Source organism: Lactuca serriola, chromosome 3, assembly GCF_051521515.1.
Source record: "Lactuca serriola cultivar US96UC23 chromosome 3, Lser_US96UC23_V15, whole genome shotgun sequence".
Classification (NCBI taxonomy): domain Eukaryota; kingdom Viridiplantae; phylum Streptophyta; class Magnoliopsida; order Asterales; family Asteraceae; genus Lactuca; species Lactuca serriola.
In genome coordinates this window covers 297,161,204-297,179,396 of record NC_136410.1, presented here as the reverse complement: position 1 = coordinate 297,179,396, position 18,193 = coordinate 297,161,204, and positions in this window count along the sequence as shown.

Below are 18,193 nucleotides of genomic sequence, written 5' to 3'. Positions count from 1 at the left end.
AACAATACTCTTGATCAGTTCTCGAAACTATCTCAAGTCTCCCACAGTCCTCTTGACATAGAAGATTTTCTTTTTCAAGAACCATTCCTTGACAAAACAAATATTCAAGAGTTAGCGCGGATTCTTATCAAGTTAAACACTTCTCACAATTGGTCTTAGTTGTTCTTTGTTGTATCCAAAACATCACAACTTACCAATCTCAAATGTACAAAAATAGGAAACATCTTATTCTACATTTGACAAGTGTTATTAACTTTCTAAAGATTAAGTCACTCAAGGCTCAATCTTGGAGTATGACTCTAATATTTGATTTTAGAATGAAGTACGATTTATCTCTTTGATTTAACCATTTCCAAAATTCATGATTCCTCCGCTTAGTCAACAAATACACTAAAGTGTCCTTAGAGGATCAATTGTGATATGGTTCCATAATCAATAAGATAATCATAAAACAAGATATACAAATACTCTCCAATCTCTCAAGATTGGAAAAACGTTTATCTTCCTGCCTTATTTGATTCTTCTTATCCGTTCTGTCATACATTGAAACGTTTCCAATGTTTCAGAATTATACTTAAACTTGTAACTATAACCATATTTACTAAACTTTAGTAAATCGTAAAGAATAATCTTATCAACCTTTATGGTGGACCCGATTAGCACATAACCAACTATACCCAATCCTTTAGTCCTTCACTTGACTCACATGTGCATGTGAACAAGGAATTAGTCTTAATTTCCCAAAGATAAAAAATTCTCATTCATCATACAATACATGTTGCATGATTCCAAGTTTCTATCAAACTGAAACTTAGCTGATGAGAATCTTTCCTTACTTGGTAAGTTATGAAACTACCACAAATGAAAGAATCAAATACATTTATCAATATTGCTTATTAATGGATGATTTTCACAATCATAGCCAACTTTAACTAGAATGGCCAACTTTTACTAGAATGGCACAGAAACAAAAATACATCAACACGATAGGTTATAAACTTTAAGTCGTGGGCTAGTGATTAACAATATTCTTGATCAGTTCTTGAAACTATCTCAAGTCTCCCACAGTCCTCGTGACATAGAAGATTTTCTTTTTCAAAAACCATTCCTTGACAAAACAAATATTGAAGAGTTAGCACGAATTCTTATCAAGTTAAACACTTCTCATAATTGGTCTTAGTTGGTCTTTGTTGTATCCAAAACATCACAACTTACCAATCTCAAATGTACAAAAATAGGAAACATCTTACTCTACATTCGACAAGTGTTATGAACTTTCTAAAGATTAAGTCACTCAAGGCTCAATCTTGGAGTATGACTCTAATATTTGATTATGGAACGAAGTATGATTTATCTTTTTGATTTAACCATTTCCACAATTCACGATTCCTCTACTTAGCCACCAAATACACTAAAGTCAACACGATAGGTTATACACCTTAAGTCGTGGGCACAGAAACGAGAATAGCCAACTTTAACTAGAATGGCATAGAAACAATAATAAGTGAACACGATAGGTTATAAACCTTAAGTCGTGGGCTATTGATTAACAATACTCTTGATCAGTTCTCGAAACTATCTCAAGTCTCCCACAGTCCTCTTGACATAGAAGATTTTCTTTTTCAAGAACCATTCCTTGACAAAACAAATATTCAAGAGTTAGCGCGGATTCTTATCAAGTTAAACACTTCTCACAATTGGTCTTAGTTGTTCTTTGTTGTATCCAAAACATCACAACTTACCAATCTCAAATGTACAAAAATAGGAAACATCTTATTCTACATTTGACAAGTGTTATTAACTTTCTAAAGATTAAGTCACTCAAGGCTCAATCTTGGAGTATGACTCCAATATTTGATTTTAGAATGAAGTACGATTTATCTCTTTGATTTAACCATTTCCAAAATTCATGATTCCTCCGCTTAGTCAACAAATACACTAAAGTGTCCTTAGAGGATCAATTGTGATATGGTTCCATAATCAATAAGATAATCATAAAACAAGATATACAAATACTCTCCAATCTCTCAAGATTGGAAAAACGTTTATCTTCCTGCCTTATTTGATTCTTCTTATCCGTTCTGTCATACATTGAAACGTTTCCAATGTTTCAGAATTATACTTAAACTTGTAACTATAATTATATTTACTAAACTTTAGTAAATCGTAAAGAATAATCTTATCAACCTTTATGGTGGACCCGATTAGCACATAACCAACTATACCCAATCCTTTAGTCCTTCACTTGACTCACATGTGCATGTGAACAAGGAATTAGTCTTAATTTCCCAAAGATAAAAAATTCTCATTCATCATACAATACATGTTGCATGATTCCAAGTTTCTATCAAACTGAAACTTAGCTGATGAGAATCTTTCCTTACTTGGTAAATTATGACACTACCACAAATGAAAGAATCAAATACATTTACCAATATTGCTTATTAATGGATGATTTTCACAATCATAGCCAACTTTAACTAGAATGGCTAACTTTTACTAGAATGGCACAGAAACAAGAATACATCAACACGATAGGTTATAAACTTTAAGTCGTGGGCTAGTGATTAACAATATTCTTGATCAGTTCTTGAAACTATCTCAAGTCTCCCATAGTCCTCTTGACATAGAAGATTTTCTTTTTCAAGAACCATTCCTTGACAAAACAAATATTGAAGAGTTAGCACGAATTCTTATCAAGTTAAACACTTCTCATAATTGGTCTTAGTTGGTCTTTGTTGTATCCAAAACATCACAACTTACCAATCTCAAATGTACAAAAATAGGAAACATCTTACTCTACATTTGACAAGTGTTATGAACTTTCTAAAGATTAAGTCACTCAAGGCTCAATCTTGGAGTATGACTCTAATATTTGATTATGGAACGAAGTATGATTTATTTTTTTGATTTAACCATTTCCACAATTCACGATTCCTCTACTTAGCCACCAAATACACTAAAGTCAACACGATAGGTTATACACCTTAGGTCGTGGGCACAGAAACAAGAATAGCCAACTTTAACTAGAATGGCACAGAAACAATAATAAGTCAACACGATAGGTTATAAACCTTAGGTCGTGGGCTAGTGATTAACAATACTCTTGATCAGTTCTCGAAACTATCTCAAGTCTCCCACAGTCCTCTTGACATAGAAGATTTTCTTTTTCAAGAACTGTTCCTTGACAAAACAAATATTCAAGAGTTAGCGCGGATTCTTATCAAGTTAAACACTTCTCACAATTGGTCTTAGTTGTTCTTTGTTGTATCCAAAACATTACAACTTACCAATCTCAAATGTACAAAAATAGGAAACATCTTATTCTACATTTGACAAGTGTTATTAACTTTCTAAAGATTAAGTCACTCAAGGCTCAATCTTGGAGTATGACTCTAATATTTGATTTTAGAATGAAGTACGATTTATCTCTTCGATTTAACCATTTCCAAAATTCATGATTCCTCCGCTTAGTCAACAAATACACTAAAGTGTCCTTAGAGGATCAATTGTGATATGGTTCCATAATCACTAAGATAATCATAAAACAAGATATACAAATACTCTCCAATCTCTCAAGATTGGAAAAACGTTTATCTTCCTGCTTTATTTGATTCTTCTTATCCGTTCTGTCATACATTGAAACGTTTCCAATGTTTCAGAATTATACTTAAACTTGTAACTATAACCATATTTACTAAACTTTAGTAAATCGTAAAGAATAATCTTATCAACCTTTATGGTGGACCCGATTAGCACATAACCAACTATACCCAATCCTTTAGTCCTTCACTTGACTCACATGTGCATGTGAACAAGGAATTAGTCTTAATTTCCCAAAGATAAAAAAATTCTCATTCATCATAGAATACATGTTGCATGATTCCAAGTTTCTATCAAACTGAAACTTAGCTGATGAGAATCTTTCCTTACTTGGTAAGTTATGACACTACCACAAATGAAAGAATCAAATACATTTACCAATATTGCTTATTAATGGATGATTTTCACAATCATAGCCAACTTTAACTAGAATGGCCAACTTTTACTAGAATGGCACAGAAACGAAAATACATCAACACGATAGGTTATAAACTTTAAGTCGTGGGCTAGTGATTAACAATATTCTTGATCAGTTCTTGAAACTATCTCAAGTCTCCCACAGTACTCGTGACATAGAAGATTTTCTTTTTCAAAAACCATTCCTTGACAAAACAAATATTGAAGAGTTAGCACGAATTCTTATCAAGTTAAACACTTCTCATAATTGGTCTTAGTTGGTCTTTGTTGTATCGAAAACATCACAACTTACCAATATCAAATGTACAAAAATAGGAAACATCTTACTCTACATTTGACAAGTGTTATGAACTTTCTAAACATTAAGTCACTCAAGGCTCAATCTTGGAGTATGACTCTAATATTTGATTATGGAACTAAGTATGATTTATCTTTTTGATTTAACCATTTCCACAATTCACGATTCCTCTACTTAGCCACCAAATACACTAAAGTCAACACGATAGGTTATACACCTTAAGTCGTGGGCACAGAAACAAGAATAGCCAACTTTAACTAGAATGGCACAGAAACAATAATAAGTGAACACGATAGGTTATAAACCTTAAGTCGTGGGCTATTGATTAACAATACTCTTGATCAGTTCTCGAAACTATCTCAAGTCTCCCACAGTCCTCTTAACATAGAAGATTTTCTTTTTCAAGAACCATTCCTTGACAAAACAAATATTCAAGAGTTAGCGCGGATTCTTATCAAGTTAAACACTTCTCACAATTGGTCTTAGTTGTTCTTTGTTGTATCCAAAACATCACAACTTACCAATCTCAAATGTACAAAAATAGGAAACATCTTATTCTACATTTGACAAGTGTTATTAACTTTCTAAAGATTAAGTCACTCAAGGCTCAATCTTGGAGTATGACTCTAATATTTTATTTTAGAATGAAGTACGATTTATCTCTTTGATTTAACCATTTCCAAAATTCATGATTCCTCCGCTTAGTCAACAAATACACTAAAGTGTCCTTAGAGGATCAATTGTGATATGGTTCCATAATCAATAAGATAATCATAAAACAAGATATACAAATACTCTCCAATCTCTCAAGATTGGAAAAACGTTTATCTTCCTGCTTTATTTGATTCTTCTTATCCGTTCTGTCATACATTGAAACGTTTCCAATGTTTCAGAATTATACTTAAACTTGTAACTATAACCATATTTACTAAACTTTAGTAAATCGTAAAGAATAATCTTATCAACCTTTATGGTGGACCCGATTAGCACATAACCAACTATACCCAATCCTTTAGTCCTTCACATGACTCACATGTGCATGTGAACAAGGAATTAGTCTTTATTTCCCAAAGATAAAAAATTCTCATTCATCATACAATACATGTTGCATGATTCCAAGTTTCTATCAAACTAAAACTTAGCTGATGAGAATCTTTCCTTACTTGGTAAATTATGACACTACTACAAATGAAAGAATCAAATACATTTACCAATATTGCTTATTAATGGATGATTTTGACAATCATAGCCAACTTTAACTAGAATGGCCAACTTTTACTAGAATGGCACAGAAACAAGAATACATCAACACGATAGGTTATAAACTTTAAGTCGTGGGCTAGTGATTAACAATATTCTTGATCAGTTCTTGAAACTATCTCAAGTCTCCCACAGTCCTCTTGACATAGAAGATTTTCTTTTTCAAGAACCATTCCTTGACAAAACAAATATTGAAGAGTTAGCACGAATTCTTATCAAGTTAAACACTTCTCATAATTGGTCTTAGTTGGTCTTTGTTGTATCCAAAACATCACAACTTACTAATCTCAAATGTACAAAAATAGGAAACATCTTACTCTACATTTGACAAGTGTTTTGAACTTTCTAAAGATTAAGTCACTCAAGGCTCAATCTTGGAGTATGACTCTAATATTTGATTATGGAACGAAGTATGATTTATCTTTTTGATTTAACCATTTCCACAATTCACGATTCCTCTACTTAGCCACCAAATACACTAAAGTCAACACGATAGGTTATACACCTTAAGTCGTGGGCACAAAAACAAGAATAGCCAACTTTAACTAGAATGGCACAGAAACAATAATAAGTCAACACGATAGGTTATAAACCTTAAGTCGTGGGCTAGTGATTAACAATACTCTTGATCAGTTCTCGAAACTATCTCAAGTCTCCCACAATCCTCTTGACATAGAAGATTTTCTTTTTCAAGAACCATTCCTTGACAAAACAAAGATTCAAGAGTTAGCGCGGATTCTTATCAAGTTAAATACTTCTCACAATTGGTCTTAGTTGTTCTTTGTTGTATCCAAAACATCACAACTTACCAATCTCAAATGAACAAAAATAGGAAACATCTTATTCTACATTTGACAAGTGTTATAAACTTTCTAAAGATTAAGTCACTCAAGGCTCAATCTTGGAGTATGACTCTGATATTTGATTTTAGAATGAAGTACGATTTATCTCTTTGATTTAACCATTTCCAAAATTCATGATTCCTCCGCTTAGTCAACAAATACACTAAAGTGTCCTTAGAGGATCAATTGTGATATGGTTCCATAATCATTAAGATAATCATAAAACAAGAAATACAAATACTCTCCAATCTCTCAAGATTGGAAAAACGTTTATCTTCCTGCCTTATTTGATGCTTCTTATCCATTCTGTCATACATTGAAACGTTTCCAATGTTTCAGAATTATACTTAAACTTGTAACTATAACCATATTTACTAAACTTTAGTAAATCGTAAAGAATAATCTTATCAACCTTTATGGTGGACCCGATTAGCACATAACCAACTATACCCAATCCTTTAGTCCTTCACTTGACTCACATGTGCATGTGAACAAGGAATTAGTCTTAATTTCCCAAAGAGAAAAAATTCTCATTCATCATACAATACATGTTGCATGATTCCAAGTTTCTATCAAACTGAAACTTAGCTGATGAGAATCTTTCCTTACTTGGTAAATTATGACACTACCACAAACGAAAGAATCAAATACATTTACCAATATTGCTTATTAATGGATGATTTTCACAATCATAGCCAACTTTAACTAGAATGGCCAACTTTTACTAGAATGGCACAGAAACAAGAATACATCAACACGATAGTTTATAAACTTTAAGTTGTGGGCTAGTGATTAACAATATTCTTGATCAGTTCTTGAAACTATCTCAAGTCTCCCACAGTCCTCTTCACATAGAAGATTTTCTTTTTCAAGAACCATTCCTTGACAAAACAAATATTGAAGAGTTAGCACGAATTCTTATCAAGTTAAACACTTCTCATAATTGGTCTTAGTTGGTCTTTGTTGTATCCAAAACATCACAACTTACCAATCTCAAATGTACAAAAATAGGAAACATCTTACTCTACATTTGACAAGTGTTATGAACTTTCTAAAGATTAAGTCACTCAAGGCTCAATCTTGGAGTATGACTCTAATATTTGATTATGGAACGAAGTATGATTTATCTTTTTGATTTAACCATTTCCGCAATTCACGATTCCTTTACTTAGCCACCAAATACACTAAAGTCAACACGATAGGTTATACACCTTAAGTCGTGGGCACATAAACAAGAATAGCCAACTTTAACTAGAATGGCACAGAAACAATAATAAGTCAACACGATAGGTTATAAACCTTAAGTCGTGGGCTAGTGATTAACAATACTCTTGATCAGTTCTCGAAACTATCTCAAGTCTCCCACAGTCCTCTTGACATAGAATATTTTCTTTTTCAAGAACCATTCCTTGACAAAACAAATATTCAAGAGTTAGCGCGGATTCTTATCAAGTTAAATACTTCTCACAATTGGTCTTAGTTGTTCTTTGTTGTATCCAAAACATCACAACTTACCAATCTCAAATGTACAAAAATAGGAAACATCTTATTCTACATTTGACAAGTGTTATTAACTTTCTAAAGATTAAGTCACTCAAGGCTCAATCTTGGAGTATGACTCTAATATTTGATTTTAGAATGAAGTACGATTTATCTCTTTGATTTAACCATTTCCAAAATTCATGATTCCTCCGCTTAGTCAACAAATACACTAAAGTGTCCTTAGAGGATCAATTGTGATATGGTTCCATAATCACTAAGATAATCATAAAACAAGATATACATATACTCTCCAATCTCTCAAGATTGGAAAAACGTTTATCTTCCTGCCTTATTTGATTCTTCTTATCCGTTCTGTCATACATTGAAACGTTTCCAATGTTTCAGAATTATACTTAAACTTGTAACTATAACCATATTTACTAAACTTTAGTAAATCGTAAAGAATAATCTTATCAACCTTTATGGTGGACCCGATTAGCACATAACCAACTATACCCAATCCTTTAGTCCTTCACTTGACTCACATGTGCATGTGAACAAGGAATTAGTCTTAATTTCCCAAAGATAAAAAAATTCTCATTCATCATACAATACATGTTGCATGATTCCAAGTTTCTATCAAACTGAAACTTAGCTGATGAGAATCTTTCCTTACTTGGTAAATTATGACACTACCACAAATGAAAGAATCAAATACATTTACCAATATTGCTTATTAATGGATGATTTTCACAATCATAGCCAACTTTAACTAGAATGGCCAACTTTTACTAGAATGGCACAGAAACAAGAATACATCAACACGATAGGTTATAAACTTTAAGTCGTGGGCTAGTGATTAACAATATTCTTGATCAGTTCTTGAAACTATCTCAAGTCTCCCACAGTCCTCTTCACATAGAAGATTTTCTTTTTCAAGAACCATTCCTTGACAAAACAAATATTGAAGAGTTAGCACGAATTCTTATCAAGTTAAACACTTCTCATAATTGGTCTTAGTTGGTCTTTGTTGTATCCAAAACATCACAACTTACCAATCTCAAATGTACAAAAATAGGAAACATCTTACTCTACATTTGACAAGTGTTATGAACTTTCTAAAGATTAAGTCACTCAAGGCTCAATCTTGGAGTATGACTCTAATATTTGATTATGGAACGAAGTATGATTTATCTTTTTGATTTAACCATTTCCACAATTCACGATTCCTCTACTTAGCCACCAAATACACTAAAGTCAACACGATAGGTTATACACCTTAAGTCGTGGGCACAGAAACAAGAATAGCCAACTTTAACTAGAATGGCACAGAAACAATAATAAGTCAACACGATAGGTTATAAACCTTAAGTCGTGGGCTAGTGATTAACAATACTCTTGATCAGTTCTCGAAACTATCTCAAGTCTCCCACAGTCCTCTTGACATAGAAGATTTTCGTTTTCAAGAACCATTCCTTGACAAAACAAATATTCAAGAGTTAGCGCGGATTCTTATCAAGTTAAACACTTCTCACAATTGGTCTTAGTTGTTCTTTGTTGTATCCAAAACATCACAACTTACCAATCTCAAATGTACAAAAATAGGAAACATCTTATTCTACATTTGACAAGTGTTATTAACTTTCTAAAGATTAAGTCACTCAAGGCTCAATCTTTGAGTATGACTCTAATATTTGATTTTAGAATGAAGTACGATTTATCTCTTTGATTTAACCATTTCCAAAATTCATGATTCCTCCGCTTAGTCAACAAATACTCTAAAGTGTCCTTAGAGGATCAATTGTGATATGGTTCCATAATCAATAAGATAATCATAAAACAAGATATACAAATACTCTCCAATCTCTCAAGATTGGAAAAACGTTTATCTTCCTGCTTTATTTGATTCTTCTTATCCGTTCTGTCATACATTGAAACGTTTCCAATGTTTCAGAATTATACTTAAACTTGTAACTATAACCATATTTACTAAACTTTAGTAAATTAAAACGAATAATCTTATCAACCTTTGTGGTGGACCCGATTAGCACATAACCAAGTATACCCAATCCTTTAGTCCTTCACTTGACTCACATGTGCATGTGAACAAGGAATTAGTCTTAATTTCCCAAAGATAAAAAATTCTCATTCATCATACAATACATGTTGCATGATTCCAAGTTTCTATCAAACTGAAACTTAGCTGATGAGAATCTTTCCTTACTTGGTAAATTATGACACTACCACAAATGAAAGAATCAAATACATTTACCAATATTGCTTATTAATGGATGATTTTCACAAGCATAGCCAACTTTAACTAGAATGGCCAACTTTTACTAGAATGGCACAGAAACTAGAATACATCAACACGATAGGTTATAAACTTTAAGTCGTGGGCTAGTGATTAACAATATTCTTGACCAGTTCTTGAAACTATCTCAAGTCTCCCACAGTCCTCTTCACATAGAAGATTTTCTTTTTCAAGAACCATTCCTTGACAAAACAAATATTGAAGAGTTAGCACGAATTCTTATCAAGTTAAACACTTCTCATAATTGGTCTTAGTTGGTCTTTGTTGTATCCAAAACATCACAACTTACCAATCTCAAATGTACAAAAATAGGAAACATCTTACTCTACATTTGACAAGTGTTATGAACTTTCTAAAGATTAAGTCACTCAAGGCTCAATCTTGGAGTATGACTCTAATATTTGATTATGGAACGAAGTATGATTTATCTTTTTGATTTAACCATTTCCACAATTCACGATTCCTCTACTTAGCCACCAAATACACTAAAGTCAACACGATAGGTTATACACCTTAAGTCGTGGGTACAGAAACAAGAATAGCCAACTTTAACTAGAATGGCACAGAAACAATAATAAGTCAACACGATAGGTTATAAACCTTAAGTCGTGGGCTAGTGATTAACAATACTCTTGATCAGTTCTCGAAACTATCTCAAGTCTCCCACAGTCCTCTTGACATAGAAGATTTTCGTTTTCAAGAACCATTCCTTGACAAAACAAATATTCAAGAGTTAGCGCGGATTCTTATCAAGTTAAATACTTCTCACAATTGGTCTTAGTTGTTCTTTGTTGTATCCAAAACATCACAACTTACCAATCTCAAATGTACAAAAATAGGAAACATCTTATTCTACATTTGACAAGTGTTATTAACTTTCTAAAGATTAAGTCACTCAAGGCTCAATCTTGGAGTATGACTCTAATATTTGATTTTAGAATGAAGTACGATTTATCTCTTTGATTTAACCATTTCCAAAATTCATGATTCCTCCGCTTAGTCAACAAATACACTAAAGTGTCCTTAGAGGTTCAATTGTGATATGGTTCCATAATCACTAAGATAATCATAAAACAAGATATACAAATACTCTCCAATCTCTCAAGATTGGAAAAACGTTTATCTTCCTGCCTTATTTGATAATTCTTATCCGTTCTGTCATACATTGAAACGTTTCCAATGTTTCAGAATTATACTTAAACTTGTAACTATAACCATATTTACTAAACTTTAGTAAATCGTAAAGAATAATCTTATCAACCTTTATGGTGGACCCGATTAGCACATAACCAACTATACCCAATCCTTTAGTCCTTCACTTGACTCACATGTGCATGTGAACAAGGAATTAGTCTTAATTTCCCAAAGATAAAAAATTCTCATTCATCATACAATACATGTTGCATGATTCCAAGTTTCTATCAAACTGAAACTTAGCTGATGAGAATCTTTCCTTACTTGGTAAATTATGACACTACCACAAATGAAAGAATCAAATACATTTACCAATATTGCTTATTAATGGATGATTTTCACAATCATAGCCAACTTTAACTAGAATGGCCAACTTTTACTAGAATGGCACAGAAACAAGAATACATCAACACGATAGGTTATAAACTTTAAGTCGTGGGCTAGTGATTAACAATATTCTTGATCAGTTCTTGAAACTATCTCAAGTCTCCCACAGTCCTCTTCACATAGAAGATTTTCTTTTTCAAGAACCATTCCTTGACAAAACAAATATTGAAGAGTTAGCACGAATTCTTATCAAGTTAAACACTTCTCATAATTGGTCTTAGTTGGTCTTTGTTGTATCCAAAACATCACAACTTACCAATCTCAAATGTACAAAAATAGGAAACATCTTACTCTACATTTGACAAGTGTTTTGAACTTTCTAAAGATTAAGTCACTCAAGGCTCAATCTTGGAGTATGACTCTAATATTTGATTATGGAACGAAGTATGATTTATCTTTTTGATTTAACCATTTCCACAATTCACGATTCCTCTACTTAGCCACCAAATACACTAAAGTCAACACGATAGGTTATACACCTTAAGTCGTGGGCACAGAAACAAGAATAGCCAACTTTAACTAGAATGGCACAGAAACAATAATAAGTCAACACGATAGGTTATAAACCTTAAGTCGTGGGCTAGTGATTAACAGTACTCTTGATCAGTTCTCGAAACTATCTCAAGTCTCCCACAGTCCTCTTGACATAGAAGATTTTCGTTTTCAAGAACCATTCCTTGACAAAACAAATATTCAAGAGTTAGCGCGTGTCACACCCCCAAACCAGAATGGCGGAAACATTCGGGGGTGGATGACTTCACGTAGTATCACAACCATTGAATATTGTAAAGAAAGTAACACAACCATCACATATATAATGAAAACGTATGTTTTTGCGTTATACATAATAGCAAAAGAATATTACAATGAGATGATAAATGTTCAATAATAAAACATCTTTAGTGTTTCCTTCTTCAAAAGCCGGTGGTTACCTGTATTACTGATTCCCTGAGAAATACAAGTGGTTTCGAAAAAGTCTCAACAATTAAGTTGGTGAGTTCATAAGTGTTTTGCATTGAAGAGTATGTCCTTTTTGATAGTAAATCGATGAACGAGGTTTTCAGAAAATCCAATATTCTCTATAGATGATTTGAAAAGTTTCCCGTGTTGGAGTGCATTAGTGTTTTCCATGCTTGAATAATAGTGATAACATTTGTATTAACAATAAAATGGAAAACTGAAATGCATGTATGAATCTCGTAAATCTAACTTGTTTTTATACTTTTATGTGAGTTTTATAACCATGCTGATGACATTGTTGGCCTGTAACAACGTTCTTCAGGCGTTGGAACTGTTATGACATTTGTCACCCCAGGCCTGCCGGCCTAGCTGTAGCTAACAGCTTAGGTGTGGGATTGTCAATCCCGTATAGATCTATACACAAGTATCACACTCCCCCTACAAGGGATTATGGTATATAATACATGACTTAATAATGCATACTCGAACGTACATGAAGCTGTCTCACATTACTAGGTATAAACAGATTTACGATGATAAAAATACTGTACTTCTTTTGAAAGCATTTCATTTGTCGAGATGCATATGTAAAATGTATGAATCACTTGAATACTATGCTCATTATAGCTTGTCAAAAGTATGTTCCCATTTGGTAATAACAACTTGGTGATATAATATCCCTTTAAAACATAAAGTTATTTTTGTATCAACACTCTATAAGAATGATAAAATAATACTTTGATTTGTAATGTACTTGTATTTCTCCCCCTAAAACATGAAAAGAATTGAAAAGTAGGGGTATGAACTCACTCGTTTCGAAGAGAGATGCTAGGGTTGAGCAGAACTTCGTCCGCGGATGGTTGCGTCGTCGGGCTCTTCGGGGATCTCTGCAGCGTAAATCTTCCGTCGGGGGCTCGAGTGCGGAAACCGAGGTGAGAAAATGGTCTCTGGAACTTAGTGGTATGGGAGAATGACTGAGAAGCTGTGATAGTGTGCAAAAAACTCGAAGCTGAACCTTTCTATTTATAGGCTGGAATTGCCTCGTACGCGGGGCGTAATTTTGGAGTACGCTGGGCGTACTCACGTACGCGGCGCGTACATCGTTACGCTGGGCGTAATATGGCGTCATGGCTTACGACTCCTGGCTAGCTAAACGTAGCTTGGGCGGGCCGATGGGACTCGACTCTGGGTCTAGTACGCGGGGCGTACTCCCAGAGTACGCTGGGCGTAATCCCTGCTTCCGACTTCTAAATTCCGTAACTTTCGCGTATGATCTCCGTTTTTCGCGTTCTTTATATCCACGCGTAGGTGAGATTATGCTCTACAACTTTCCTTTAGACTCCGTCGGCTAGTTTTGAATTTATTTTTAATGATATATTTTTAATAGGTCGGGCCTCCTAAAGTTCGTTAAAAATTCATAGGTTCTTTATTCGACGTCGGTTTTCGTTTGTCTTTTTATTGTTTTATTACTACTGAGGAGATCTTCAACTTTCGTTAGGTTGCGTTAGCTAAATAACACTCGATCTTCAATCCGAGTTTTTAGCCCTCTACTACTGTTACGAAACTTTGAAAATTCGTAACTTCTTCATACGAGGTCCAATTTGGGCGATCTTTTTATGTACGTTCACCTTTCAACGAGATCTACGACTTTTGTTTAGATACTTAAGGCTTAAAATGCATTTTATTGAGGTTCTACTTTTTACGTCAAATAATGTTTTAACGTCGCGTCGTAAATATACGAGTGGTTATAATTTCTTCAATATAACCCGGTTTTGAGCGTTCTTTATGTTTTTGGAAACCTTGGCATGATATCTAATATTCGATGCATCCCAACTTAGATACTTGAACACTTTATTTTCGAGGTTAATTTCGTTGTTTTTAGCTTTCGAGTGTTTACAATGCTTTTTGGGAAAAATAGGGTTGTCACATCATCCCCCTGTTAAGGGAATTTCGTCCCGAAATTTAATCTAAGATAGAGTTTAAAGTTTTAGGAAAAAGATGCGGGTACTTTTGTTTCATCTGATCTTCGCGTTCCCAGGTGTATTCAGGTCCTCGCTTGGCGTTCCAGCGGACCTTTACAATGGGTATGCGGCTTTGTTTAGTCCTTTTGATTTCCCGATCCATGATCTCTACTGGTTCCTCCACAAATTGAAGGTTTTCATTTATTGCAATTTCGTCTAGAGGGACGACAAGGGTCTCGTCGGATAAGCACTTCTTTAGATTTGATACGTGAAAGGTAGGGTGTACGTTGTGGAGTTCCTGAGGTAGTCTAAGTTTGTAAGCCACTGGACCGATCCTGGCAAGGATCTCGAATGGTCCGATGTATCTAGGGTTCAGTTTTCCACGTTTTCCGAAGCGTATTAAGCCTTTCCAAGGTGAGACTTTGAGTAGGACATGGTCTCCAACTTGGAATTCCAAGGGGTTGCGTCTCTTATCTGCGTAACTCTTTTGTCTATCTCTTGATGCTTTTAGACGTTCTCGGATTTGAACAATCTTCTCCGTAGTCTCCCTTATGATCTCTGGTCCAGTGAGCGTGTTGTCAGTTGCTTGTCCTTTTGCTAGTTGCGTGTCCCCCACTTCGGCCCAGCACAAGGGTGACCTGCATTTGCGGCCATAAAGGGCTTCGAACGGGGCAGCCTTGATGCTGGTGTGGTAGCTATTGTTGTACGAGAACTCGACCAATGGTAGATGTGTATCCCATGCTTTGCCAAAATCGATTACGCAAGCTCTCAGCATGTCTTCTAGGGTTTGTATAGTTCTCTCACTCTGGCCATCGGTTTGTGGGTGATAAGCGGTACTCATGTCTAGTCTTGTCCCCAAAGCTTTTTGTAGCGACTGCCAGAACCTTGAGGTGAATCTACTATCTCGGTCCGAGATAATAGATATGGGCACACCATGCAGTCGTACAATTTCTCTGAGGTATGTTCTTGTTAACTTCTCCAATTTATCCGTCTCTTTGATCGGTAGGAAATGTGCTGACTTAGTTAACCTGTCGACAATTACCCAAATGGTGTCGAGTCCGCTTGTTGTCTTGGGCAACTTTGTTATGAAATCCATGGTTATCCGCTCCCACTTCCATTCGGGTATTTCTGGTTGTTGTAATAAACCCGAGGGCTTCTGATATTCCACCTTGACTTTGGCACATGTCAGGCATTTGCTTACGTAGGTAGCAATTTCGGCTTTCATGTTTTGCCACCAGTACAATTTCTTGAGATCGAGATACATCTTATCGGAGCCGGGATGTATGGAGTATCGTGTTTTATGGGCTTCGTCCATAACGATTTCTCTGAATCCACCAAACTTCGGTATCCAAATTCGATCCATGAAATAACGAATTCCGTTGTTCTTGGTCTCAAGGTTCTTATCCATTCCTCTTAGGGCTTCTCCTGTCACATTTTCGGATTTCAAGGCTTCTATTTGGGCTTCCTTGATTTGCGTGAACAGGTGTGAATGGATTGTCATAGTTAGGGATTTCACTCGGTGACCTGAGTACTCCTTCCGACTGAGTGCATCAGCCACTACATTAGCCTTTCCGGGGTGATATCGGATTTCGCACTCGTAATCACTTAGTAGTTCTACCCATCGCCTCTGTCTCATGTTGAGTTCCTTCTGGTTGAGGATATGTTGGAGGCTTTTATGATCAGTGAAGATGGTACATTTTGTGCCGTAGAGATATTGTCTCCATATCTTCAGAGCGAAGACGACTGCTCCTAGCTCAAGATCATGCGTTGTGTAGTTCACTTCGTGCGTCTTTAGTTGTCTTGAGGCGTAGGCGATGACCTTCCCTCTTTGCATTAAGACACACCCAAGTCCTTGGTTTGATGCATCACAATAGACCACGAATTCCTCCGTTCCCTCTGGCAAGGTTAGGATGGGCGCACTACATAAGGCTCGTTTTGGTGTCTGAAATGCGCTGTCTTGTTTTTCTCCCCAGTCGAAGGTCACATTCTTCTGGGTTAGGGTGGTAAGTGGCTTGGCAATCTTTGAAAAGTTCGGTATGAATCTTCGGTAATACCCGGCGAGTCCCAAAAATTGCCGGATTTCTGTAGGGGTTCTTGGAGTAGTCCAACTATCTATTGCCTTTATTTTGGAGGGGTCCACGTGTATTCCTTCTTTGCTTACAACATGTCCTAGGAAATCTACTTCCCGAATCCAAAATTCACATTTGGAAAATTTTGCGTAAAGTTTCTCTGCCCTTAATGTTTCCAATACTTGGCGGAGGTGTTTGCTGTGTTCTTCCTGGCTTCTTGAATAGATGAGTATATCATCTATTAACACGATCACGAACTTGTCCAGGAAGGGACGACATACTCGGTTCATCAAGTCCATGAACACTGCTGGAGCATTCGTCAATCCGAAGGGCATTACCACAAATTCGTAGTGACCATAACGTGTTCGGAAAGCCGTTTTGGGGATGTCTCCTTCCAGTACTCGTAGTTGGTGATAACCAGACCTTAGATCGATCTTTGAGAAGTAGCTTGCCCCCTGCAGTTGGTCGAATAGATCGTCTATGCGCGGTAAGGGATATCGGTTCTTGATTGTGAGTTTGTTTAGCTCCCGATAATCGATGCACATGCGAAAGGATCCGTCCTTCTTCTTCACAAATAGGACTGGCGCTCCCCATGGTGAGAAACTTGGTCTGATGAATCCCTTGCTTAGCAGCTCGTTTAATTGACTGGATAGTTCCTGCATCTCGGCTGGAGCTAAACGGTATGGCGACTTTGCTACAGGGGTAGCCCCGGGGATTAGGTCGATTCTGAACTCGACTTGACGTCCCGGTGGGATTCCTGGAAGATCTTCTGGGAAAATATCCGGGAAGTTGCAGACTTCCGGAATATCTTTAATGTTTTTCGATTCTCGTTTCTTGTCTACTATGTGGGCTAGAAAGGCATGATATTCCTTACGAAGATACTTTTGTGCTTTAATACAGGAAATGATTTGTAAACTTGAACTAGGTTTGTCGCCATAAATGACAAGAGTTTCACCGTTTGGCAGATTTAAGCGAACAGCCCTTTCGTGGCAAAGGATATCGGCATGGTGAAGGCTCAACCAGTCCATACCGATGATGACATCGAAACTTCTTATGGAAATGGGCATAAGATCGACTTGAAACAAGTGCTCGTTTAAATTTAGTGTGCACCCTACGTATAAATCGTTTGCGTGTTCTGTTTTACCGTTTGCCATTTCTACAATGAATATTTTATTGAGTGGTTGGGGTTCTTGCTTAAGTAGGTGTTTGAATTTATGACTCACAAAACTTCTCTCCGCACCGCAGTCAAAAAGTATGCATGCATAAGTGTTGTTGAGTAGAAACGTACCCGTAACCACCGTGGGGTCCGCTATTGCTTCTCTCTGTCCTACTGCCAGCACTCTCCCCACACCGCCAATAATCCTTTCCTTGGGACAATCCCTCCTGAAGTGTCCAGTCTCTCCGCA